At 43.4% G+C, this 27,638-nt stretch overlaps 1 pseudogene across 1 annotated transcript; it reads left to right on the top strand.

The window, feature by feature from the left end:
• Positions 1-1,094: 1,094 nt before the first annotated feature.
• On the top strand, positions 1,095-26,517 carry LOC309361254 (mitochondrial import inner membrane translocase subunit Tim8 A pseudogene; annotated as a pseudogene). Its single transcript, XR_014173425.1, has 2 exons — positions 1,095-1,251; positions 26,407-26,517. The product of XR_014173425.1 is annotated as a mitochondrial import inner membrane translocase subunit Tim8 A pseudogene (transcript).
• The last annotated feature ends 1,121 nt before the right edge of the window (positions 26,518-27,638 follow it).

The following is a 27,638-nucleotide window of genomic DNA, read 5'->3' as shown; positions in this document are numbered from 1 at the left end:
ATTTCCAGTCTGGTGGTCCCCTCCAGAGGTTCTTTTGTACAGCAAATTCAGCAGCAAATCAGACATTTGGGCTTTTGGTGAGCTGAAAGTGTGTGCCACTGATGTAGAACCTGGAATAGCCAGAGGATGAACTTTCTATGGCAGTAGATTTAAGGAAAGTTTGTTATTGGTATGAGCATTCGTGTGCATGCACACTTCTTCAGAAACTTCAGGTATCTGAAGAAGTGTGCATGCACACGAAAGCTTATACCCAGAACAAACTTAGTTGGTCTCTAAGGTGCTACTAGGGACGCGGGTGGCACTGTGGGTTAAACCAAAAAGCCTAGGACTTGCTGATCAGAAGGTCAGTGGTTCGAATCCCCGTGATGGAGTGAGCTTCTGTTGCCCAGTCCCTGCTCCTGCCAACCTAGCAGTTCGAAAGCACGTCAAAGTGCAAGTAGATCAATAGGTACCGCTCCGGTGGGAAGGTAAACGGCGTTTCTGTGCGCTGCTCTGGTTCTCCAGAAGCAGCTTAGTCATGCTGGCCACATGACCCGGAAGCTGTATGCCGGCTCCCTCGGCCAATAAAGTGAGATGAGCGCCGCAACCCCAGAGTTGGCCACGACTGGACCTAATGGTCAGGGGTCCCTTTACCTTTTAAGGTGCTACTGGACATTTAAAAAATATATATATATTTTGACTGCGTCAGACCAACACGGCTACCTACCTGAATTTAGGACATTAGTGAGGGGAGGTGAGTGGCTCTCCAGATGTTCTAATTAAATTATTAATGCTAATTGCAACAACTCTATACACATTTTCCTGGGAGCTGCATCATGTCGCTTCCTTCTGAGTAGGCGCGCGTGAAGCCGAGCTGCAGAACCGACTGGGTTCTTGCCTGATGGCAACTCTACCCTCCCCACCCACGCCGTAATTCTATGGCCTCGTGCCAGCACACCTCCGCCCTCTGCTTAAGGACGAAGCGTTAAGCGTGCGGTGCACTCTAGAAGCGAAAGCTTACTGCACATGTGTGGAGGGAGCGGCCGGGGGTGGGGGGGGGGTAGAAGCTGGTGAAGGTTGCCTGCCAGACCGCCGTCCTTCCTTCGATCGGTCGCTGTCAGCTCACAGATCGGGACCAACATGGACCCTTCGTCTGCCGCGGGAAACCTGGGGGCGACCGTCAACGACCCGCAGCTGCAACACTTCATTGAGGTGGAGACGCAGAAGCAGCGCTTCCAGCAGCTCGTGCACCAGATGACGGAGCTCTGCTGGGTAGGAAGGAGCTGATAGCCCGGGGCGTAGGCGAAGGCCTCCTTCATGCTGCTCACGGCTGACCTTCGGAACTCTCTGCCACAAGATGCGCTGCACCAGGCTTAGAGGATTGGGCAGAGTGTCCGAAAGAGGCGGCGGTGGTGGCTCAGATGGAAATCATGATGGATGAGGAAGAGGGCCCAGGGCTACGGGACAAAAGCCCACCCTCACTCTTTCATGCTACGTGCAATTAACTTGCGGAACGTGCTGCTGTAAGATGGGGAGCAGATCCGCACCGTACATTTAAAACACATGATTTCCACCCCCCCAAGAATCATGGGAAATAAAGTTTCCCCTTCAGAGGCACAGTTCTCGGACCCTTTAAACAACGGAGCCCAGTTTCTTTGGGGGAAGCCATGTTGTTTAAATGTGTGTTGAATGTGGATTTGCCTGTGGTGAGACCAGAAATGTGCTTTAGAAGGTGGTCTAGCAACATCTAGGAGGAGGACTTGTGCCTCTGGGGTGAAGTTTGGTTGTGATGTGGTTGCTCAATTTAAATTAATTTTCCCCCACTTCAAGGTGATCCTCAGGGCCCCTGCCAACTCTATGATTCTGTCTCTGTGGCGATGGACAGAGGCTTTAAAAGTAGGTCATGCAAAGGACTGGTGCCCCTATAGGGGTTACTGTATTTTTCACTCTATAGGGTGCACCGGGCCATAGGGCACACCTAGTTTTTTGGGGGGGAAATAAAGGGGGAATTTTTTTTTTCCCAGCCCCAAAGAGCAAAGAAGCCAAGACAGCCAGTGGGATCCATCCCACTGGCTGTCTTGGCTTCCTCTTTAGCCACGCACAACCTCTCCAACCGGGATGGATTACTGCTGCAAGCTGTGATGATGGTTCTTGTCTTGGGTGGCTTTAACAGGAGATCAAACGAAGTTACAGAGAGCAAGGAGGACTGAAGGCCCTGGGAGCAAAGTCTTTCAGCCTACGCATACTTAACTGCTTTAAGGGTGTCCCCCCCCCCAAGCAGTGCATAAATTTTCTGAAATAATACAGAAATCGTGGATACTGATGTCGGAAAACAAGCCTTTCTCGGGAGAACCTGGCAACTCTCCCAGACTCCTGGCTTGGTCTCCGGTGACCTCCCTGGCTGCAATCCCCGCAGGATCCAGGCTAGGTCTCGATCTCGATAGGCGATACTTCCCAGCGTGGGAAGTACACACCCACTCCCTCCTGCTTCCCTAGCAGGGAAAGGAGATAGACAGAAACGTCTATTTACATGCTTTTATTTTGACTTTTCAGCAGCTGCGAACAAAGCTTGATCCAGAGAAGAAAACAAACAGTTGTTATACATATAACAATCCCCTGTTGTTTTAGTTCCACCCTTGGAACTACCCGCCACTGGTTTTCCCAATGTAACTCTCTGGTTGTCTGTTTTCCAAGGAATGAGTGCATTTGCATTACCTTGGCAAGGGAATGTAGTGTTACGCTTAGCAACTCCCAGTTGTGTCTCTGTCTCTGACTTAGACACAGCTTTAACTTGTCTAGAGTTGTCAACAATAGTAACACATGCAACAGCTGAGTTAGCAAACTCTTGGGAATACCTCTTGGGTGGTACGCCCTTTGTGATTCTCTCAGATCTGCGTATAAGGTGCTGATCTTCTTTGCTGACTGGCTCATCCTTTGGACTCTTTGGTGAACCAGTTCCAATAGTAAACAGTGGTTCATCCTTAACCTGTGAAGGTCTAGCTGTAGCACGTGAAGGTATAGCAGGTACCCACTTAGCGTTAATAAGGATCAGGCAGACACAGCAATGGAGAAAAAGAAAGTGAAGTTTATTGCCAAGCAATAAGGACCCAGTTGGAATCTCTTCCAAAGAACTGGGACCCCGATTGACAGAAATCCAGAGGTCTTTATACCTGAGCAGATCACAGCAAATCACAGATCATGAGACAACAATGAGGCAGTCACAAATCGCCAGCAAAATTTAACAAATTAGCGAGCTTCTTGCCATGCTTCCAGCTCCTGGTCAAGCACAGAGTTCTACTTCTGCTTTCCGTTGCCTGCAGTGACGCTCTGTCTAACCTCTCCCCTAGTTATGACAGGACAGGGAGTTTGGAGTTTTTGTGGTTTGCTCTTCCTGTTCTGTGGATTAATTTAGCCTGTATCTGAGGGGATTTTGTACCAGTATCTCTGATTCACGTCTTCCCCTTGTTCAGGGTACACGGATGTTTCTAGGGGAAAGGTCGGCTTCTAATTTGCTGTTCCAAGCAGTTTGCAGTTAGCTAAGGCACAGCTTCCTTTGATTCAAAATGGATTATAAAAATACTGTAAGCCCTGATTATGTGTGAGCATATATTAATATATTGATTACTGATAACTGATTATATGAATAGCATAAGGGTAGCCCTTCTTTCTTTGCGTCATAGCAACTGTGTGTGACCCTCTTTCAATGACTGTGTCAACAGAGCTCTCTGAGCTTTCTGTGTCACTTTCAGTACCACTATAATCTGCAAAATTAGACTCATCATAATCATCTTCTGAATTGTCCTCAGTGGGAAATGTGTGAAAAACTACTCTCTCCTGTCCAGGAGCACGCTCTAGAAATTTTGTGAGAACCACCTGACCAGATTCAGACAAAATTACTCTGTAGAGACCTTTTTCATAACCCACAAAAATGCCTTTGTGTCTTTACGTGAGATCCAAAAACCTTAAAATGTGCTACAGAAGGTTTTCTGTGGAATAACCTTTCAAAAGGAGAACATTCCATACCTTTTGAAACCTTTCTCAACCAAGTGTAACAATAACAAGATAAAGATTCAGCCCAAAACTCATGTGGCAAATGTGAACTCAGCAATTGTGCCTTCATGCCATTCTGCAATTCCTTGTTCACTTTTACACAAATACTTTTGTTCCATGCAGCTTGAGAAACAGCAACTTTGTGCTTTATCCCTTGTTTCTCCAGGAAATCCTGAAAATCCTGTAAGAGAAAAACTGGCTTTTCATCTATGAAAAGACAATCAATGTTAGCATCATGAACATCCTTAATCTTGTTACAAAACTCTTTAAAGCTTGTTAAGGCTTCTTTGGGACTCTGCAAAATGTATATCCATACATAATGAGAAAAATTATCAACACATATAAGATAGTATTTACAACTGCCTCTAGATGGTGCTAGAGGACCAATCACATCAGCATACACTCGCTGAAAGACACTGGTAATCTTCTTTGTCTTCTTATCCTCGACGTTTTTCGACACACCTGCAAGAGAAATCATGTTAGAATCATTTGCATTACAATTATTGTAATCAGATTCCTCAAATGTCAACAGATACAGTCCATCTTTCTCTCTGGCAGAAAGATACAGCTCTCCATCTTTGAAGATTTTGCAGCTTTCCTTATCATAGGACAACACCAGTCCTTTTTTTGTGATCTGCGAAACACTCAGCAGATTAAACTTTAAATCAGGAACAAAATACACATTGTTAATTGTTAAGTTCAGGCTTTTCAGGTAAACAGTTCCGAACACTTATTATGAAAATGGTTTACAGGTGGTACATGACCCCAGTCAAGCTTGCAAAAAATTATCATTTGCCCGATAATAAATGTTGGAAATGTAAAGAAAATGAAGGTACATTTTTTCACCTTTGGTGGACGTGCCCAAGGATTAAGGCTTTCTGGGAAATGATTTATAATGAAATGAAAAAGGTATTTAAATATACCTTCTTGAAGAAACCAGAGGCCTTTCTTCTTGGCATGGTCGGCCAATTGGTGCCAAAGAAGGATAGAACTTTCTTTATGTATGCTACAACAGCAGCAAGAATACTCATCGCAAAGTATTGGAAGACACAAGATCTACCAACCCTGGAAGAATGGCAGGTGAAGGTGATGGACTATATGGGATTGGCAGAAATGACTGGCAGAATCCGAGAGCAGGGAGAAGAGTCGGCGGAAGAAGAATGGAAGAAATTTAAAGACTATCTACAGAAATATTGTAAAATTAATGAATGTTAGAATGATGTTGAATAGAAATTAAGTGGTTTCCAGCTGTAATGCTTTAAGGGAATATGAGAAACAGGCTCAGAAACAGGTTAAAACTTAATGGCAAGGATTTGCTGAACTAACAATTTGAATTGGAATAAAAAAAAGGGAGGTATGAGGAGGTCCGGGAAACATGTTAAAGGAAAATGAGAAATGGAAAATTTGCATGTTTCTTTTTTTTAATTATTTTTACTTTTGTATTTTTGTTACTATTTTTTATTTTTTATTTTCTTTTTACCTTGATTGTATTATTATTAAAAACCTTAATAAAAATTCTATAAAAAAAAAATAAACAGTTCCGAACACTGTCGCTTCGATCTCCTGGCCATTGGCCTATTTCACAGTGAAGCGTTGCTCCTTAAATGTAGAAAACAGTTCCCGGCGTGATGCCATGTGCTGCGTGCAGCCTGTGTCCAAAAGAAACGCGTTTTCCACGGAAAATGTGGTCTTTGTCGACAGCAAAGCTTTAGCTGGTTTCACCTGGGTCTTAGTACGACCTTTGCTTGAAGCCTCAGGCTTTCCAGAGCTCCCTCTAGCTCCTTTCTATTGACGTGGCTTCTTACAGTCCCTCTGAACATGCCCAGGCTTGCCATAATTGTAACAACAAACAGTGTTCAGAGTTTCAGTTTGCTCTTTCCTTGCAATAGCAGTGGGGGCGCTATAACTCCGAGCATCACTCCCCCTGTCACCAACATCCATTGCAGCAAAAACAGCAACAGCAACAGTTCCTTCACTCCCCCTTCGGGGCTCAAAGCTCCTCCCAGCTTTAGATAAGCTCTCAAGAATCTGGCCAACGCCATCTTGGCTCTCCCCTTCTGGGGTAGTCAACTTGCGGCTCTTGCTTCTCACTCCAGCTTTACAAGCTTTTCGGAGCTTCTGAGAGAACAAAGCCATCTCAATCTCTTTTTTTAAAAAAAATAATTTTTATTAACAGGCCAATCACATCACATTATCCAAATCACATTAGTTCCAAATTATACAGCCAAATTTTAAATTTTGTTGGGGGTACCCATACATCAAGCTCCGCACGAGTCCAAAACTCCGAACGAGTCCAAACATCACTTATATTACTGCTTTAATTAGACAGTTCTATCCAGTTCAATCCAGATAGTCCTTTATTACTTTCTTTCTCTTCTTGTTGTTATTGTATATTCCTTTCTTTGTGATCTCTGATAATTTTCACAAGCAGATTGAAAACAGGCATCCTCTGTGTGGGTTTTGTACTCTCCAAAGATCATATTGCTCAGGGACAGCCTCTGTACAAGGCTTCCATAAAAAAAAATAATCTTCGGTCTGTCCTTTACTTTTCTCAGGCTTGCCAAATAAACCAAATGAATCAGGAGGCTCTGTCAGGTCAAGCTTGCGTTCCAACATTCCTTCTCTTTCGAACGATCCTGATTCTCCTCCCCCTGTCCTTCTTTCTCCGGCAAGCCTGTCTTGGCGAGATGCCATTTTTTAACTGCGTCATAAAAATTTTCCTCTTTCTCACCGTTCACCAATCCTCTTTCCTGTTATAATCCATCCCACACAGTTCTTGAATTCCTGCTTGTGATGAATAAAAACAAAATGATCTTATTTCTATCTGGGGTGAAGGGTTATTAATATCACATTGTGCAAAGAAGAAAAAAGTTTTTTCCTCCACCCCCCCTTCATTCCAAACGTACAGTCTCCTAGTGGTAATTCATCAGAAGATTTACTTATCCATCCGTCTCTCCCGGTCACAGAGATCCATTAATCAGCAGTCTTATCTCTTGAACGTTACTTGATGTATGTGCTTCAGCTTCATTCCAATCATATGTTTCCAATTATAATTCCGAGCTGAAGCTAACCAGCACACGCTAATTGGAATCGGCGTCAGGAAGATCTGACTTCACCAAGGGCTCATGCCAAGTGTTCTGCACCTCCATCTCTCGGATCAGGGGGTGCATTGTGAACACTGCTGACAAGGCAGCCCCCCGTCTCCTGGGGGGGTAGGAAGACTGCATACTTCCCATAGCAGCCCCTTAATTACCTCGTATGGGTCAGAGAGATGTTATTCCAACGCGCCACCTGGTGGCCCCCCAAAGCCATCTCAATCTCAAGCTTCAGCTTTCAGCAGTGAGCTGAAAACTCCAAAGGTTTATTGGGCTGTTTACAAGCTGCGTGCACCTGGCAGTCAGCCCAGCTTGGAAAGTCCCTTTTCTAAGAGTCTGTAAACAACAAGCCTTCGCTGTTATTCCAACATCTCTTTGCTGCTTGGAAAGTCCCTTCTTTCCCAGTCTGTGAGATAGCAAGCAAACGCTGAAATCCCAACAGAAATTGCAGCCTTTCAGCTTAGCTTTCGCTTCGGCTTGCTTTTGTCTCACTCTTCGGAAGCTTTCTAGCTCACAAATAAGCTCAAAAAGTACTCACGTCTTGTCACTAGGCAACGGAACTTGGCAGACGACGGCAGACCTTATCAGTTTTCCCTGGAATGCGAAGTATGTGGTTCTCTCCGTGTTGTTTCAATCCAAAAAACAGCTACTGTGAACCAGAGAAGAATCAATCTGCGTTCACTTTTTAGCCATAAATCTTCATACCTTTCAGGGATCCGTCCGTGGAACGTAGCTTATCAGCCATACATCTCCACCGGTGCTCAGCCGTCCTTTGTAGCTTCCATCCGCTCGCTACCACTCCCTTTTCAGAGGATGTTTTTACAATCCATCGACCTCCGATCTGCTACCAGATGTCGGAAAACAGGCCTTCTTCGGGAGAAGCTGGCAACTCTCCCAGACTCCCGGCTTGGTCTCCGGCGACCTCCCTGGCTGCAATCCCCGCAGGATCCAGGCTAGGTCTCGATAGGCAATACTTCCCAGCGTGGGAAGTAAACACCCACTCCCTTCTGCTTCCCTAGCAGGGAAAGGAGATAGACAGAAACGTCTATTTACATGCTTTTATTTTGACTTTTCAGCACTACAGAAAAGATGTCTGTTTACTTCAAACTCCTTCCAGCAAGTGGCAAAGACTTCCTGTACAGACGCAAGAGGAAGGTCTCAAATTACACTCTGAGCAAATTCCGGTGCATCGCCCTGTGAACTGACTGTAACATTCTTTCCCACAGTCAGTCCCATCATTCCCATCATGTGATGTTTTCAAGCTACGAGTTTGCAGCTATGTTGCTTCTATATCGTAACAACTGATGGCCCCTGGTTTAGGTGGCTTTAAAAGATAATTGCATGAAGTCCTGGAGGAGGAGAGGTCTATTGATTGGCTAAATAAAACCTCTAGATTCTGAGGCTTTTCAATTCCGTGTTGCTGGAAACTGTTGGTTTCTGCTTCCTTCACTGTGCAGCGAAGTGCTTGTCACGGGACAATGTTTTGCATTCCACAGTCAGTGCACTGTTGGGTTTCCCACGGGAATGGGAGACTGGATGTGACGTACACTGGTTTCCTGTTTTTCACTGTTCTCTCGGTGTTCTTTGTTTCCGAGGAGAAGGAGTTGCTTCTCTGCTCTCGCAGAGGCAAGATGCATGCTTGTAATCTCTCAGCATTGAAGTGTAAATAAAGTAAAGTTAAGCATGTGGCATGTACTGCTCATCCTTCTGCTGTGTACAGGAGTCTGCAATTACAACATTTTTGGTTCCGGGCCCAGAAAAACACAATCAAACTGAAGGATGGACTCCAGAAGTCGGGTCGGAATGCCGGCAGAGGAACAGAGAAACAGAGTCTTATCTACTCTGCGTGTCAAGTTGATTGATGAGAGGTATGTGCTCATGCTCCGGGCAGCCTGCCAGCTCCTAATTAATGGCTGTAAGGCTGGACTTTGAACTTTGAAAGCCGTTTGCCGTGACACAAGCGCAGAGGCTTGGGAGGCTGGAAAACCGAAAGTACCTTTTAAAAGTGCTTTTGGAATGAAGCAGCTGCAGAACACAGACGCAGCTTGATTTAAAGCAGCAGAGATGGCTAGCTGCAGAAGGCTGGCTGATGCTTGTGGCACTCGGATTGCTGTTCAGCCAACTGCTCAGCTCACAGTAGACTATGTTACTGCCGTGATTCTGAATGAAGCAGACCGCCAGGGTGCTAGCTACATGGGTAAGGGGGAGTCTTCACAGACGTCATCCCAGAGTGCAGTGGAACCACCAGATGGCGCCAAAGCTTTGAAGGCAGTGAAATGCTACTTGTGTGGACGTCTAGGCCATATGAAGAGGGAATGCAGATATCCCAGGGCCAAGACAGAGCAGCGCAGCGAAAGCTCATTGCGTGGAAAAGGCCAAAGCAAAGGCAAAGGTCCAGTGTCCAGGACAACGCAGCACAAGGCAATGGTCTCCAAAGGTTGCAAAGGTCCAGAAAACGTCTAGATCTTTCTTCGTTGTTGATTCAGCAGCGACCCACCACATGTGCAACGATAAGCGACTGTTCGTGTCTTTTACACCGCAGGAAGGTGCGATTCACCAGGCGGATGACCACACGATCCCCAGTCAAGGCTACGGAACTGTTGTTCTTCACAGTTTGGACTTATCGATACAAGATGTACTTTACGTACCAGATGCCAAACACAATCCACTCAGTGCTGCGCAGCTGAATGAACGGAAAATTGACGTTTCCTTCAAGAACAAGAAATGCACCATCACAAAGAAAAACGATTATGTATTGCATGCTGAATATGTTGATCGTTTGTTTGTTTTGTATTATGATGATGTTGTGCAGGATGAAACTTGTTGCATTGCAGGTTCTAACAAAAGTTTGCATGCAGGATGTATTCACGATTTTCACAGGAAATTTGGTCATTTGCATTTTGTGGCAGTATCTAAAATGCCTGTCTTAGTTGAAGGTATGACTATTAAACCCTGCAGGTACCACATGAAGTGCAAAGCATGCGCAGCAAACAAGGTGAAAATGGCTGCGAAAGGTAAGGTGTCTAGTAGGCAAGCTACAGAACCATACCAGGTTGTTCATGCTGATTTGGTTGGTCCACTATCGCCCTCTTTGGGTGGAAATAGGTACTTCATGGTTCTCATTGATGCATTTTCCAGGTATATTTATGTGTACAATCTCAACCAGAAATCAGAGGCTTTTCCAAGGTTCAAGGAATTCTGTGCTTGGTTGGAAAATGTGCATGGTAAGAAGATAAAGACTCTTTTCACTGATCGCGGGGGGGAATTCACTTCTCAGCAGTTTGAAGCTTTTCTGACTGAGAAAGGAATTCAACACGATTTGTCTAGTCCTCGCTCGCCATGGCAGAATGGACTTTGCGAGAGGGCAAATCAAACATTGCTTCAAGGGTTAAAAACCTTGCTGCATGATGTCAATCTTCCAGAGAGTTATTGGGCCGAAGCTCTCTCGTGTTTTCTTTACAGTTATAATCACAGGTTATCTTCAGCGATTGGTTGTACCCCCTATGAGAAGATGTTTGGCAAGAAGCCATATATCAAACACATGAGAATTTTTGGTTCTGACATGTGGGTTCACACACCACAAAGCTCCAAGTTAGACAAGCGTGGATTGCATGGTATCTTTCTAGGTTATCAGAAAGGTTCTTACAGAATAATGATGACTGACTCTAAGACAATTAAGCTCACAAGAAGTGTTGAGTACAATGCAAAGTGGGGGGAGAATGTGGGAATTTTCCAATGTTATCCTGATGACAGTGATGAGACTGATGATAAGCAAAAGCAGCCGCAACAACCCACACCCACTGATGAAGGTTCTGATTCTGAGTCTGAAACTGAATCGGATGATTCAGAGGATTTCAAGAGTGCGAAAGCCTCTATGCGACCCTCTGAAAGCTCTGATCAAGAATTGGAAGAACCATTGTTCACAATAGGTCACTTTTCTCCTAAGAAGGAAGAGGAAAGTGTTGAGGACTTAAGGCTAATTCGCAGGTCACAAAGAGCCACAAAAGGCAGACCTCCAAAAGAGATTTGCTGATGAATTTGCTAAGACAGCAGTAGCAGCTGTTAAAAGCTCCAAGAAGGTATTTGAACCTTCAAGTTTCCAAGAAATCCAGGATTTGGATTCAAAGGAAGCTGAGCCATGGTTAAATGCCATGAAGGCTGAGCTTGATTCCTTAGAAAGGAACAAAACTTGGGAGCTAGTTCCAGTAGTTCCAGGAATGAAACTGCTTGGAAGCAAATGGGTCTTCAAAGCGAAGACAGATCAAAATGGCAAGATAGTCAGACACAAAGCCAGATTGGTAGCCAGAGGTTTTGCACAGGTACCAGGTGAAGACTATCACGAGACCTACTCACCCACAGTGAGGTATGAGAGCATTAGGCTTATGTTCAAGCTAGCTGCAGAGGAAAATCTACACGTTAGTCACCACGATGTGAATACAGCGTTTTTGTACGGATCTCTAGGTGAATCACTTTATATGCTTCCACCTGATGGCGTACAGGTAAAACAGGGATTTGTTTGTGCTCTAAAGAAGTCCCTTTATGGTCTCAAACAAAGTGCACGGTGTTGGCACACAAAACTCACTGAAGTATTGTTTTCTCTAGGTTTTCAGCAAGGGAAAGCAGATCCATGTGTATTTGTCAAAGAGGAAGGGCAAAAGAAGCTGTATTGTTTGTTTTATGTTGATGATATTTTATTCTTTTGGAAAGATGTCACAATGTACAATAACGCCCTAGCTCAACTGAAAGAGCACTTTGACATGAAAGATCTTGGTGAGGTAAACAACTACCTATCTCTGGAAATAGAGAGAGATCAAAATGGTAACATTCTAGTACACCAGTCAAGGAAAATTGCTGATGTGTTAAGTAAACTAAACCTGATGGATGCTAACCCTGTAGACACACCAATGACAACAGGTTATCAGGTAGAAGACACTGAAGAAGCATTTTCTGACACTACATTGTACAGAAGTGTGCTAGGCAAGCTAAACTTCATTGCCAGATGTTCAAGACCTGACATTGCTGTTAGCTGTAATTTGCTAAGCAGACAAGTCAACAATCCTAGTGTTAAGGATTGGAAAGCTCTGAAATGCATAGCGTGCTATTTGAAAGGCACTATGCATTACAGACTGAGATTTAACAATCAGAAGTCTGGTGGTCTTGAGATATTTGCAGATGCAAGTTTTGGAAGTGACACTACAGACAGGAAAAGTACATCTGGAGTTTGCTACATGTACAATCAGGGTCTATTTGATTGGTCATGCAAGAAGCAAACAACAATTAGCTTAAGTACTTGTGAAGCTGAACTGAATGCACTGTCTTATTCACTTAAGGATTGTGAATGGTTGTTACAATTGTGCAAAGACATGAAAATTCCTGTCAAATGTCCAATCCAGTGTAGGTGGATCTAAGGTCCAAAAGTTGTTTAGGGATGTCTTTATAGATCTCTGCTCTTCTATCCGAAATTTCAAGTGACTTTCCGTAATGTAGGCCTAATATTTTGTCTCTTTCCTCCTTAGATCTCAAGGTAATCAAACAGTCTCTGGGCCTGTCTTTCCTTGTCAGTTTTCCAAGTCTAAACGCAGTCACAATTTTAAAGTCCTTTTCTACCTCCAAAGGCCAAAACTTGGAAAATTCCTTTGTCAGAAACTCAATTAAATTCCCTTGTTCTAGTTTTGGTATAGACCTCAATCTCAGATTATTTTCCCGAGCCCGTAGTTCAATCATAGACAGATAGGCCTGTTGTTCCCCAACCTGCTTATGCAGAGGTTTTACCTCCTGCTTCAGTTCTTCCGCTTTTTGATTAGCTTCCTCTGCCAATTTCCGATTTTCTGCGGTGGCTTCAAATAATTTGCCAATAGATTGTGCATTCAAAGTAACTTGTTCAGTTAATTTATTGACACTGGCTGTATTTTGATCAATCTTTGCTGTTTGCTCATCCGCTTTTTTATCTAAAGCTTCCAATTTTTCAAATATTTTATCTAATACTGAAGCAGATCCTCCTGCTGCCATATCTTCCAGCAAAGGTTGCTCAATTCCTTCTTCCAGTTCCAAAACAGCAGGGACAGATGATCTACGCGGCTGTGAAATGAAAGTCAGAGTTGTTTGTTTTGCTTTCGCTTTAGCCGCTCTTGTTGGTGCCACTCATTCCAATTCTGTCTACTAGTCAAGGTCAGACTGAGTATGTTCCCATGGGACACCACCAGCCCAGAGGGTAAACAGCCAAATAGGAGGAAAGGAAAAAAAGAGAAGCAAAGTCACATGCAGTTATAAATCCAAGATCCTCTAGAGGGAGCCCAATTATATTTTGAGGGAGGAAATTAATTTATTAAAGTCAATTGTTTAAAGCTCCAAATTTTTCCAAATTCCAATGGTTCTAAAACAATGTCCATACAGCCTTTAATTTCCAAAGAACCTTCAGTTTTCCTGTAGTTAGCAGAGTTGGTCTTAAAAACGTAACAATATCTCCAGCAAGTGCCAGAGAAGATGATTCAATATAACAGTTCCAATAGCACTCAGCTTGTAACAGCCCAAAGCAACAAAGTGTCAAAAATTGCAATCTGACAGTTCTGTAAAACAGGCAGTCCGGCTGCCTGGGTTTCTCTATAAATTTGTAGTTCCAACAGAAGAGGTAAAGCACAGTCCAACTAAAAGATAGGTCACTCAAAGAGTTAACTCCTAAATCTCCACAGTATCAGCTCCATTAGATGTAGAGATTGACTGCTTTTAACGCCTCTTCAAAGGCTCCAAACATCAAAGTCCTTGCTTTGTTGTTAAACAGAGACAGGAGACGGACTTCCCGGCTTCCTCTCCCGCTTTTAGCCAAATTAACAGCAATTTAGCGTCCAATTCTTTCTTTCAGTTCTTACTCACGGGTAGCAGCTTTTCAATTCGAATGTTCCCAGGAAGAGAGGTCACCGCTCATCGACAGCGGCAACGCGGCTTCACTCCACAGAAAGAGCGATTGACTCACAGCACCGCGCCAGCCCATTTTGGGGGGTGCTTCTGGTGCCCGCCGAGTCCCACGGCCACAGGCTCTCGCTGCCTGTGGTTTTCCGATGTGGGTCTCCGCTTCGCCGTAGCGGACGACCCGTTTCTGCGGAGCTCCCTCCTCCACAATTAGAAGAGGGCAGCCATTGTCGTTTCGCGCCGCCTCCGGAAGGCGGATGTTTTTACAATCAATCAGCCTCCGATCTGCTACCAGATGTTGGAAAACAGGCCTTCTTCGGGAGAAGCTGGCAACTCTCCCAGACTCCCGGCTTGGTCTCCGGTGACCTCCCTGGCTGCAATCCCCGCAGGATCCAGGCTAGGTCTCGATAGGCGATACTTCCCAGCGTGGGAAGTACACACCCACTCCCTTCTGCTTCCCTAGCAGGGAAAGGAGATAGACAGAAACGTCTATTTACATGCTTTTATTTTGACTTTTCAGCACTACAGAAAAGATGTCTGTTTACTTCAAACTCCTTCCAGCAAGTGGCAAAGACTTCCTGTACAGACGCAAGAGGAAGGTCTCAAATTACACTCTGAGCAAATTCCGGTGCATCGCCCTGTGAACTGACTGTAACATTCTTTCCCACAGTCAGTCCCATCATTCCCATCATGTGATGTTTTCAAGCTACGAGTTTGCAGCTATGTTGCTTCTATATCGTAACAACTAATGGCCCCTGGTTTAGGTGGCTTTAAAAGATAATTGCATGAAGTCCTGGAGGAGGAGAGGTCTATTGATTGGCTAAATAAAACCTCTAGATTCTGAGGCTTTTCAATTCCGTGTTGCTGGAAACTGTTGGTTTCTGCTTCCTTCACTGTGCAGCGAAGTGCTTGTCACGGGACAATGTTTTGCATTCCACAGTCAGTGCACTGTTGGGTTTCCCACGGGAATGGGAGACTGGATGTGACGTACACTGGTTTCCTGTTTTTCACTGTTCTCTCGGTGTTCTTTGTTTCCGAGGAGAAGGAGTTGCTTCTCTGCTCTCGCAGAGGCAAGATGCATGCTTGTAATCTCTCAGCATTGAAGTGTAAATAAAGTAAAGTTAAGCATGTGGCATGTACTGCTCATCCTTCTGCTGTGTACAGGAGTCTGCAATTACAACATTTTTGGTTCCGGGCCCAGAAAAACACAATCAAACTGAAGGATGCACTCCAGAAGTCGGGTCAGAATGCCGGCAGAGGAACAGAGAAACAGAGTCTTATCTACTCTGCGTGTCAAGTTGATTGATGAGAGGTATGTGCTCATGCTCCGGGCAGCCTGCCAGCTCCTAATTAATGGCTGTAAGGCTGGACTTTGAACTTTGAAAGCCGTTTGCCGTGGCACAAGCGCAGAGGCTTGGGAGGCTGGAAAACCGAAAGTACCTTTTAAAAGTGCTTTTGGAATGAAGCAGCTGCAGAACACAGACACAGCTTGATTTAAAGCAGCAGAGATGGCTAGCTGCAGAAGGCTGACTGATGCTTGTGGCACTCGGATTGCTGTTCAGCCAACTGCTCAGCTCACAGTAGACTATGTTACTGCTGTGATTCTGAATGAAGCAGACCGCCAGGGTGCTAGCTGCATGGGTAAGGGGGAGTCTTCACAGACGTCATCCCAGAGTGCAACTGAAGGAATGGGTTTCCCAAACCCCAAAACTGACTGTGCAGGCAGTTTTTAAACTGCACCAAAATCCCCATTTCTCCTTAGCTAAAATGCATAAACTTCAGCCGTTGAGCAAATGCAAAACAAGAACACAGCTCTCTCCCTTATCAGTTTGACGGCAAGACTGGCCTTGACTCTACCAGTAGAACAGACACAGACATATCTTATGTTCTGAACACAAATGATGCAGAGACCCAAGTCTGGGACTAACGCCAGAGCATGTTCTCGGAAGTAGTGACCTCTTGCTCCAAGATAGGAGTAGGAACAGGAATATCCTTTTATGGTCAGAAGTACAGGAAGGAAGATCCCTTTATGGTTGAGAGTACCAGAGCAGGAACATATGTGATGTCAACCTGTGTACGTACGCCGACGTGGTTGGGCTCCTAGGGGAGGAGTGAGAGGGTGCCTGGAGGATATATAAACTGCATGAAACCTGTCATTTCTTTGTACTTGCTGTGGACTCACCACGCAGGTGCCTTCTGCTATCCGGAGAGCAGAATAAACTCTTTCTTTGAAACAACCTCGGTGTCATTTTGACTTCCTTCCTCCTGTCCCGGAGCAACGCAGACCCAATCGGTGAACTCTAATAAGGCTACATTTCTTGGTGCATTGGCCCGGAACCCGCGTTCTCTGAGGACAAGGACGAAGGACCGGGGCGTCACTGCTCAGCGAACAGCTCGGTCGGCGTTGGTGGCTCCAAGCGCGCACCCTACATTTTCTAGGGGGAGCCCCCCACCCCGTACCTGAGTGGAGACGCAGGAGAGACGGAAGAAAGACAGCAGCTGCACGGGGAAAAGGGTGCCCAAGGGAAGGGAAAGGTAGGCTCCACAGCTTGTTTTGTGAGAGTCAGGGGTTTGATCAGCCCCGCCCAGTAGGAGCAGTAAAGTGCCGCTGGGTTTAGCCAGTAGAGAGCAGTAGTGTGCCGCTGGTTTGCCGGTAGAAGAGCAGTAAAGTGCCACCGGTCTTGGGAAGTTTGTGGGTAAAGGGGATTGGGGAGGTGCATGGGGTTTGTATGTGTATGGGGTTTGTATGTATGTGTATTTATTTGTGTATGGGGACACTCCAGTGAATGTTTTGAGTGGATGAGACGTCGAGGCTCAGAGCCGCTGACGAAGCGAAGTGTGGTCCTTGTAAGGTGCGGTTCTTAGCAACATGAGTCCGTCTAGGCCACTAACAGGACGCGGAGAAAGGTGACTGAGTGGGAAACAACGTTAGGTGGACGGAGTGTCCCAGAGGTTAAGGGAAAGAAAAAGAAAAGAAAAGAAAAAGAAGGAAAAGTAAACCGACCCCCTAGCAGTCTTTGTTCTTTTTGGACAATTGGAAATGTCAAGCTACAGTTGAAAAAAAAAACCCCTTTAAGCTCCTTTCTGTATTCTGGCAGTAACCAGCATAGGTGCGTCCAGTTGGCTTGTATTGTATTGCCAACACGTGGGGTCCGGGGGAAAAAAAGGATATGTGCTCTGCAGAGGCAGGAATAGAACCCTGCATGAAGGGGTTCTCAATTCTGCCACATCTACTGTGCTGCGTCTTAGGGGGTTGGGAAACAGACCTTAAAACACCTAGAATCTTGCAGAGTACAAGTATTTTAATAAAAAGGGTAGGATTATTTGGTCTTTAACATTAAAAGTGACATGAGTTGTTAATGAGGTCAAATTTTATATTTTCATGATAAAGTTGGGAAGGTTTCAATTACTAATATAATCATGTACTGGTTTCAGAATTTGAATGTCATCAGTTCACTGTGCTTTGAGCTACCTGGTATCTTAATGTTTTTGTTAATAAGTTTGTTTCTTATTGACTCTGTTGCATAAGGTACCCTGGGTGATTTAGAAACCACTTGTTAAATATTGATCAAAAGTAAAAGTGTACAAATGTATGGAAAAATGTAGTGTTGTCAAAAGGGATGGGGTTTTAACCTAACCCCATCCCATGTTCAGATAGATGAGAAGAGAAGTAAGAGGGTTACGGGGACAAAGCAGTAAATCATCCCCCTTGCAGTGTCTGTGTTTAACACAGAAACAAAGACGCCATGCAGCCCTTGGTGGAGTCTGGAAACCAGGTTAAAATGGGGACAGAGAACACTAAGGAAAATTACAAATTACCAAATATTGCATAGCAATATTTAAATTCAACCAAAATTGATTTTTGCACTACCTTTATATTTTTGAAATGCGTATAATATTTTTATTTGTAAAAGGGATGAACAATTGTATGAAAGTGAAGTAGTGGTCTGTCGGAGAAGGCTCTTCTTTTGAAGAGAGATGTATGCAGAAGGTGAAGTAGTGGTCTGGGCTGGAGAAGGTAGAGGGAAGTAGAAAAGGTGAGAGGTAGAGGGTAGAGAAGTGAGAATGTTGGAACAGGAGAAAGGTTGGGTAATGGGTTGTAAAGACAATTGAGTGTTTTATGCTGATTAGTATCACTGAAATTAATATATTCATATGCTATTATTGAGAGTAATTAATACAGCTAATTATATGAGCAATAATATGCTATTATTGAGAGAGTAAATTCTTTTTATTCAGAGAGATATAAATATAGTAAAAGCCGAATAGTTAGAGGCTGTGTGACCAGCAACACACCTTAGTCACAGTCCTACATGGATATGTGGAGTGATCCACACTAAGATTCTTGGTTGAGGTTTTCATGAATAAAACCAGCTTTTAAAGAATTCTGAATTAAGAACTAAGAATATAATATATTATGGAACAGCCCTCCTTTTGACTGGCTGGACAGCTAACCATCCATAAATTAACAACAAGAGTAGGGACCTGGAATGTTGTTTGTGCTTTTTTTTAGTATGTCCCTCCCATGAAAGATACTCCTTAGACATCTATTAATTGAAAATTGAGATGGCTCTGAGTGTACATGCCAGGAGAAGTCTTAGGCAAAATAATTTTTATTTCCCTGTTCACATTAGACTGTGGAAAGTGTCCAATGCTTTGAAATTTTCCTGTTCTGAGACACACATATACTCAGGGTAGTTGCCAGAATCAAAAGTTGTCAAATGCATTAGTGACAGCAGAATCAAGATGTTGATAGACAAATACCTCAATGCTTATTGATACAATTACACCCCCCCACTAGAGGACTAGTGGGTAGATCCGACCCAATATTTTTGTGTTAATAATTTCTAAAGCTTCAAAAGCAAACAAAAGTTCTATTAGAGGCCCTTTCCTTCAACTATACTACTTACGAAAGCAGCATATATCTTAGATTGCCTTTGGGATCTGTATTTTTCAACCAAATGCATAAGTATAAGACAGTGGTCTAGTGTAGAGCAACCTTTGGAGAAACCTATTTGTTCTTTCCCTGGTAATTTTAGATTTTTCATCCAGGTAAGGAGTTTAGATAAGAGGTGCTTGGCGTAGATTTTCCCTATCACTGATAATAGGCTTATCGGTCTATAATTCCTTGGTTCTTTTGGGTCGCCATTTTTAAAGATTGGAATAATTATTGATCTTAACCATATCTCAGGTATGATCCCATATTTATCTATGAGAGTGAACAGTTGAGCTAAGGGTTCTGCCCACCAATCTATATAGGTCTTAAATAATTCTATTGGTAGACCGTCTGGCTCAGGAGATTTCCCCGATTTGAAATTTTTAACTATCTCTCTAATTTCCTCTTCCTTTACCCTTGGCCACTCCTGGAGTTTATTAATTTTATTTTTAGTGGTTTCATTTCCTTTAAGTTCACTGTGTAGATTGTTAAATACAGATGTAAAGTATTGGGACCATTTGGATTCTGCAATTAGTGGCAGAGTTAGTTGATTTTCGGCTTTCAATCCTCCGTACACTAAGTTCCAGAACGCTTTGTTGTTTTTACTCTGGATTGAGTCGAATAATTGTAGCCATTTTTGGGTTGCGTATTTCTGTTTCTTTTCGGCCAGAATGTAATGATATTTTCTTTTTTCATCAAGATAAGAGGGCTCTAGTTTAGTGCGATTATTTTTAAATGTTTGGCGCAGTTTTCTTTTTAGCTGGAAACATTCATCATCAAACCAAGGGCTAGCGCTATGTTTAAGTACCCAAACTTTAGGTGGAGTACTAAGCTCTACGAACATTTGGAAGATTTCATTATAAATTTTCGGTATATCACTGTAGAAATTAGTGGTCTTTAATTTGGATAATACTTGTTTTCTCAGGTTGGCTGTAAGTTTTTGCCCCACTGCTGCACTCATTTCCTGGGACCATTTTAATTGGGTCATTTGTTTGTATTGAGAAGGTTCTATGATATTGTGCTTAGTTATTTTAGTTTCGTCCTTTAAGTTTATAGACAACGATAATGGCTGATGGTCGCTTTCAGTGCGCGTTCCAATTTTGAGGTCCATGATCGAATTTATGATATTATAAGGGACAAGAATATAGTCGATGACACTGCATCCTCGGGGGGAGAAGTATGTAAACTCCCCACTTCTATCGCCTTTTGTTGAACCATTCACAATCTGCAAATTAAAGTTGTTACATAATTCAAGTAGGCGTAAGCCTTCGTTGTTTACAACCCTGTCTCTGGAGAATCGTCCTATTTTCAGGGCGTGTGCGATATCATTATCAGTATTCCAATTTAGTTTGCTACATAGTTGTTCATTGTTGGTTCCCACTCTGGCATTAAAATCACCTGCTATTATCAGTGAGGCATTTGGGTATTTATCGGTCAAATTTTCTATATAAAAGGTTAGTTGTGACCAATTTTCACTGCTGCTGTTGTTTTTGGTTGGGGGGATATAGACATTTACAAGTAGCAAAGTATCATTTTTTTGGGTTAAAAGTAGAGCTTGTGCAAGTGGTAAGGATTTTTCTAGTTGCTTGATTTCAAACCCTAAGTTGTCTTTGATCATACAACAGAACCCTGCTTTCGGCCGACCCTTTGCGTTTGTTTTCAATGCGGGTTTCGTATAGGAGGTGAATCCATTGATTTTAATATCTCTAGTTGACCATGTTTCTTGTAGAAGTATTAATTCAAAGTCTTTAAAGAAGTTCATTAGGTCTGGGTCTCCGTCTTTGTTTCCCCACCCTGCGATATTCCAGGACAGCAAGCGTAGGATCCGTTTTTGAGTTGGTGGCTGGTTGACAGCATTTAGTCATTCTAGTTCTGTCATTGAGTCCAGCGAGGGATTTTGTCTTGTGCAGATACAGCCATTTGTCGCTGCTTTCGGTGGGGAGCATAATGATGGATCTTTTAGATTCTTCTTTAAAGTGCGGGGAACTACAAGATGGCGCCGAGGTAAGACGCTCTTATCGGAGCTCAAAGAGATCTTTTAACTAAATGTTGCTGGCTCTCCTCCTTCCTTTGGATTTTATTTCCTTTCACTATTTCGCTGTGCTTTTGAACATCTTATCTTATCCTCCTCGGTGCCGGGACTTAATGAAGTTAATGAAGTTTTAACGAAGGCTCTCAGACATTCCCTCCCGGGCATTAAGGCACTCCCTCCTAGTTTCTCGTTGACTCCAAAGGAGTGCTATAATTGGACCCAGTTTTAAACTCCTCGCAGCAGCCCAGCCAGGACTGAAAGAGAATCAAACGAGATTGCGACCTGAGAACTTTAGCGCTTTATCACTCTATTTAGAAGTCTGATCTCATTGATTTAAGAAGAATCTAGCAATGAGAAGAGCCAAAAGACTCAGGTGTCTCGATACAGAAACTGACACAGAGCCCTCTGGTTTCAAACAGAGTAATCTAGATAATTACCTGCTACCTCAAAAACAGCACGTATCTCCTCCTAAAACCTTCCTCAACTCTTTACATGGAAAGACAACTGAAGAGATATCCCTAGGAATAAATGAGGACAAGGCTACTACTCCCATAACCGAGGCACAAGCACTAATTGATAGAAAGGTGGAGCTGCTGGAGGAATGCTGCCTATTGACTGCTCAAACAGTTCAACTATACAATCTTGCAGGAAGTGCAGAGAAAGTGGAACTTGGGTTTTCAAACCAAAATGCTAAGTAAAACAGGATGATGTGAACACTGGCCCAACTGAATGCATGAATGTGTGGATCCATTAAGGAAGAGTGTTGGGGTGAAATAGCAAACGTGTGTATTGAGAAACTGGGACTTAATTCATAAAGCAAATAACACCAAGCAAGAGGCCCCACTGCCTGTATTCGTTTGTTTGTGGTTTGTGACTTTCTTTGTGGTTTCAAATATGGAAGTTATCAGGCACTTCTTATCAGGGCTGCTTGTATGCTGTCATAGCCTTCTATGTGGTGTTCTCTAAAATGTTCCTAGTGCTCTAGGTCAGATATTCAGTTTCACATTATGAAAAGGAACAAGCAGGAACCTTTCCCCTAAACAGTGTCTTGGTACCTGCTCTCTCACCCCCCCCCCCATCTGCTCTACATGGGATTGAATTAAATAGATATGCCAAAAAAAAAAGGTGGTGTTAAAGAGTTGAGCTGCACTCTGTCTCCTTCTGTGTGTAATATACAGATGCAGAAATGAGTTTATATTTAGTCAGCATGAGTTGCTTATTCCTCCTGTTTAATAGGAATACCCTTTCTGACTGTCATCAGATGTTTTCTTATAAGAAAATTCAGCCATACAGCAGGTAGCACTTAACTTTTTCTAACTGAACCATAATTCTAACTGAACCACTGTCCCAAGCCAATTAAGTACGTGAATATGTATATCAAGGATTAAATTATTTGCAGATAAATAATAAATAATAAGAGGGGGAAACTAGGAAGGACTGTCCTACAGTTTATTTAAAAGGTCAATCAACTTCCAAATGCAGCCCAACAGAACACCCTTTCGCTGTGAATATTCTGCAGAAAGAATTTAAAACAGAAGCATATCTTAAAAGGAAAAGGTAGGATAATCATGGTAATAGGCTACCTTCCGAGAGGATCTCATTCTTTTGTGGTTTAATTTCTTCTTTTAATTTGTGTGTGTGTGTGCTACAATCATATTTAGCTCTGGAAGAGAGCCAGCATCTGGTACATTTTTTTAATGTGTTTTTAAGCTTTCTGTTTGTGTGAATGATTTCAGATGCCAGATCATCACCTGTGTTACCTTGTTAACGTACTTCATCTTTGTGTAAAAAGAGAGAGAGAGAGAGAGAGAGAGAGAGAGAGAGAGAGAGGATGAGAAGGGAAAATAATAATGATGATGATGATGTTGGGATTGAATAATTTAGAAAGGACTTAAGAAAAGGAGGTGAAGTAGACAAAAGGACAGTACAAAAGGGTGTTTCAGTATATAAGATCATATAGCGATAAAGTGGGCGTAGCGCCTTTGGTCCTGAGGGCAGCAGAGTACAGGGATGGGAATTGGCCGAAGAAACAGAAGGCATTAATGAGGTAATGGGGCCCTTTGGATGTCCAGCAGTCCTTTGTTGGGCTCAAATTGTCGTTTTTGTGTGTGTGTTGAATATATGCTATATGGTGATTTGTGGACCTAGTAGGTATCTAAAGCCATTTGCACATGGCAAAATATGTTTTTATCAAGGTAATTTTATCAAGGTAATTGTTAGACCCTGTTGATGACCAACCCATAGCCTATTTGTCTGAAAAATTAACCACTACGGAACAAGGTTTGCCTCCCTGCATGTGAGCAGTAGTGGCGGCTGCCACTGACTAAAAGAGAACTGACAGGTTCACCTTTGGACAAGAAACTACGTGCGTCACTCCTCATGCTGTGCCAGCATTGGTGGACATGAAAGGAACTTATTTTTCTATCCCAAGCAGAGATGATGAAGCGCCTAGCAGCTGACTTATATTGCCCATGCACCCACGGTTGCAGCTGCGAATTACTGAGACTCTTAACCTGGTTACCTATGGGAGAGGATGGGCCTCCAACACCTGACTGCATATATTACAGCAGGCCTGATTTGAAGAATGAAGCAAACCCCAGACAGTATCAGATTGGACTGCTACGATTGATCTACACCAACCCCTTCGACTCACCATCTCTTAGTGCCCTACAGACACCGCCTCACGCTTCTCACCGCATCGGCTCAGCCCCACCCACCAGACAACCACCCTGCTGGAAGCTGGCATCTCTACACACGGCAAGAGAAGAATCCAGCGTGAACTAAAAGAGGACATTTTCTTTTCTTTCCCTTTGAATATGTAGCTTTGTGGGAGGTACCCTCCTTATTAGAAGAAGAAGGTATTAGGAAATAGATATATCCCTGTGCCCAAGTGATGCAAGTAGGGCTGTGGGGGGACATAGTTTTAGCCGGGATGGTAGTCTTCTGATTTCTGGCCATTGCCGCACCCACACCACTTAAGGTAACCCAGAGGCTAATGAGAGAATGGGGTGCCCGCAACACGCAGAAATGGAAGCCTATTCTGCAAAACCAAACCAATTGCATGGTCTGCACCCGGGACCTCTCGCACTCTGTGACCTACAGATGCTTTGGGAGGAGTACCCCTCCTCCCTGTGCCTTGGAATGAGTCCTCAGTTACGGCCCCGATTTTGGGTTCCGCCGGATTTGGGGCTGTGTTAAATTTGACAGAAGGAGCCTGTGGCTTTAACACTTCTGACCATGGTGTAGCTATTTGACACCTGGCAACAGAAAGAGAGAAAGTAGCCCATGTTCCTGTCCCAACCTGGAAAGGATGGGACATGTCTTGGTTGACTAAGTGGCTTCCAAACCTTGGGTGGCTTAGAGGACTTGTAATGATGTTAATAGACTAATATTGCTTCTTTTCTGCTCCTGTATACCCTGCTTAACACAATGCCTGCAAAATATGATGCATAAAATGATGTTACGAATGATTCGGCCCCAGATTACAGCACTGACATGAGAATACCAGCCAGTACCTTGGGACGAGCCGAAAGGCTGTCCAAAAGAAGAGTAGGGAATGAAGGAATGGGTTTCCCAAACCCCAAAACTGACTGTGCAGGCAGTTTTTAAACTGCACCAAAATCCCCATTTCTCCTTAGCTAAAATGCATAAACTTCAGCCATTGAGCAAATGCAAAACAAGAACACAGCTTATCAGTTTGACGGCAAGACTGGCCTTGACTCTAGCAGTAGAACAGACACAGACATATCTTATGTTCTGAACACAAATGATGCAGAGACCCAAGTCTGGGACTAACGCCAGAGCATGTTCTCGGAAGTAGTGACCTCTTGCTCCAAGATAGGAGTAGGAGTAGGTGTCATTTTGACTTCCTTCCTCCTGTCCCGGAGCAACGCAGACCCAATCGGTGAACTCTAATAAGGCTGCACAACATGCTAGGGAATGTATTCAGAAGGGACTCGTAACGGTGTCCTATATGCCAGGTAATGAAATTCCTGCTGATGTATTGTCCAAGATTGTATCAAGGGATCAACACTGTACCTATGTACGGAAGTTGGGTTTGTACTGATATTGTACGAACACGCTGCCCAGTGATGTTCACAGAAAGGGGGAGGTTGTTGGTTTCTGCTTCCTTCACTGTGCAGCGAAGTGCTTGTCACGGGACAATGTTTTGCATTCCACAGTCAGTGCACTGTTGGGTTTCCCACGGGAATGGGAGACTGGATGTGACGTACACTGGTTTCCTGTTTTTCACTGTTCTCTCGGTGTTCTTTGTTTCCGTGGAGAAGGAGTTGCTTCTCTGCTCTCGCAGAGGCAAGATGCATGCTTGTAATCTCTCAGCATTGAAGTGTAAATAAAGTTAAGCATGTGGCATGTACTGCTCATCCTTCCGCTGTGTACAGGAGTCTGCAATCACAACAGAAACAACCAGTGGCTGTGCATGTGGCTACTGGGAATTCAGTTCCTGGAAAGAAGCCACTGTGAGAAACTTGATGGTGGACTGTGGATCTGATCCAGCCATGGCTCTCTTTATTTTTGTATTGGTGGCCTGTGGTGAGTGGGTGCAAATTCACTGCTGCTTACACTCACCAACATAGCAGAGCTCCAACATCTTTAATAGCTGTAATGTAGGAAGTGTAGTAAGTGGTGTTGGCATGGGGATATACTGGTGAGGACATATACACCTATTGAAATTGCTGGTACTGCTGCTGATAATGCATGCAAGCAAAGAATGACAGATGGTGAGGGATGACTGGAATAATAGTCCCAACAACACTGGGCATGGGGAGGGCATAGATTCCTCAGTCCTGTTTTACCTAGGCATGCAAAGAGATTGAATGTGAACCCTTCTTCATGAAAGAGTGTGCTGTACAACTAAGATATAGCTCCCAGGTGGAGACAGGCCATGAATCAGGAAACTGCAGGGGATATTGCAGTTTATTTTTTGATGTTAGCCTTCTCATAGTTGAAACAGCTGTGGTGGTGGCACAGTGGAAGGCAGTGAGGATGGAGAGGCCACCTGAGTGTTTTGTGTTCTGAGCCAGCTGTTCTGTTTAGAGTTACAGGACAGGAACTCCAGGCATGTCCCTCTTGTATATTGCAAAAAGGGTGTGTGTGTGTTTTGGGACTGGTTCTGTGGTTCAAAATTCTGAACTGCTGGTGTCTCTTGAATGCTCCTAAGCCCTATATACTAGAAAGAGAAGGGGTATAACTCAGTTGTATAACTTGTGTGTGCAAAAGGCACTAACTTCAATTCCTAGCATCTCCAGGTAGGGCTGGGAATGTTCCTCGTTGGAAATCACTGTCAGTCAGAGCAGATAGTACCAAGCTACATGGACCAGTAGTCAGAGTCAGTATAAGGCAGCTTCCGGTCTTCCTAAACAATGCTTACTCTTCCATATCTTGAATAGGAGAAATGCATGGACAAGCCCGGCCCCAAATTGGACAGCCGCACGGACACATGCTTTGTGAACTGTGTGGAGCGCTTCATTGAAACCAGTCAGTTCATTCTCTTTTTTTAAAAAAAATAATATTTATTACTTTTAAACACTACAAAAAAGGGAAAAAAACAAAAAAACCCAATACAATACAATATAAAAACATTACACAACACTAACACAATAAACTAAACAAAACAAGACAAAGACAGTTTAAGACATCATACACACATCATACAATTTCAATATCTTGTCTTTCATTCACTTGTTTCAACTACCTCCTCACACCTCCCTTTTTGTATTCCACTTCTATTAATTGTTTCAGCAATTCCTTTCCATCTTCCTCTGTTTTCTGTCATATAATTATCTTAACATATTTTAACCTTATTTTCCCTTTAATACTCTAATAATCTATTTGTACTTAATTCCTTATAACATTTCTACTAAAGCCATATAACTTCATTCCAACATTTTTCTAACACTCATTAATTTTACAATATTTCTATAAATAGTCTTTAAACTTTTTCCAGTCTTCTTCCACCATCTCTTCTCCCTGGTCTCGGATTCTGCCAGTCATTTCCGCCAGTTACATATAGGCCATCAACCTGGTGATCTTCTGTCCGATGCTCTTAGCTCTTTTCCAAGTCCCTTCTGCAAGTCTTCTTCATATTTATACAAAAACTTCACTTTGTCTTCTACTGATCTTATTTTTATTTTCCTTCCTTTGAGGCTGAAGAGTAGACCTTGGGGAAGCTTCCACCTAAAAATGTTTTTATTCCTTCTCGACAGGGCAACCAAATCTCTGTAGTTAGACCTAGGATCCAAAAGGTATTTCGGGACGTCTTTAAGAATTTCCACTCTTGACTGTTCTAGGTTCTTCTGGTAGTGCCAACAGTCTCTTATTCTGTTCTTCTCTTTTTTCCCTCCTCTTCCAAGTCTGAAGGCCCTCACAATTTTAATCTCTTCTTGACCCAAGTCCAAGTCCCAAAAATCAGCAAATTCCTGTGTGAGGAAATCTATCAAACTTTCCTTCTCCAGTTCAGGTAGGGCTCTGATCCTCAAATTCATCTGTTTTTCTTTAAATTCAATCATAGCAGACATCAACTTATGGTCATCAAGTCTCTCTCCAATTGTGTTACTTTACGTTCAGCAGCAACGGCTTTCTCCCTAGCTTCCTCCGCAGTCTGCCATGTCAAAGTAGATTC

The sequence above is a fragment of the Podarcis melisellensis genome (assembly GCF_964234715.1).
Source record: "Podarcis melisellensis genome assembly, chromosome: W".
Taxonomy (NCBI): domain Eukaryota; kingdom Metazoa; phylum Chordata; class Lepidosauria; order Squamata; family Lacertidae; genus Podarcis; species Podarcis melisellensis.
The sequence above is the reverse complement of the archived record's forward strand: the minus strand, read 5'-3'. Positions and strand labels throughout refer to the sequence as shown.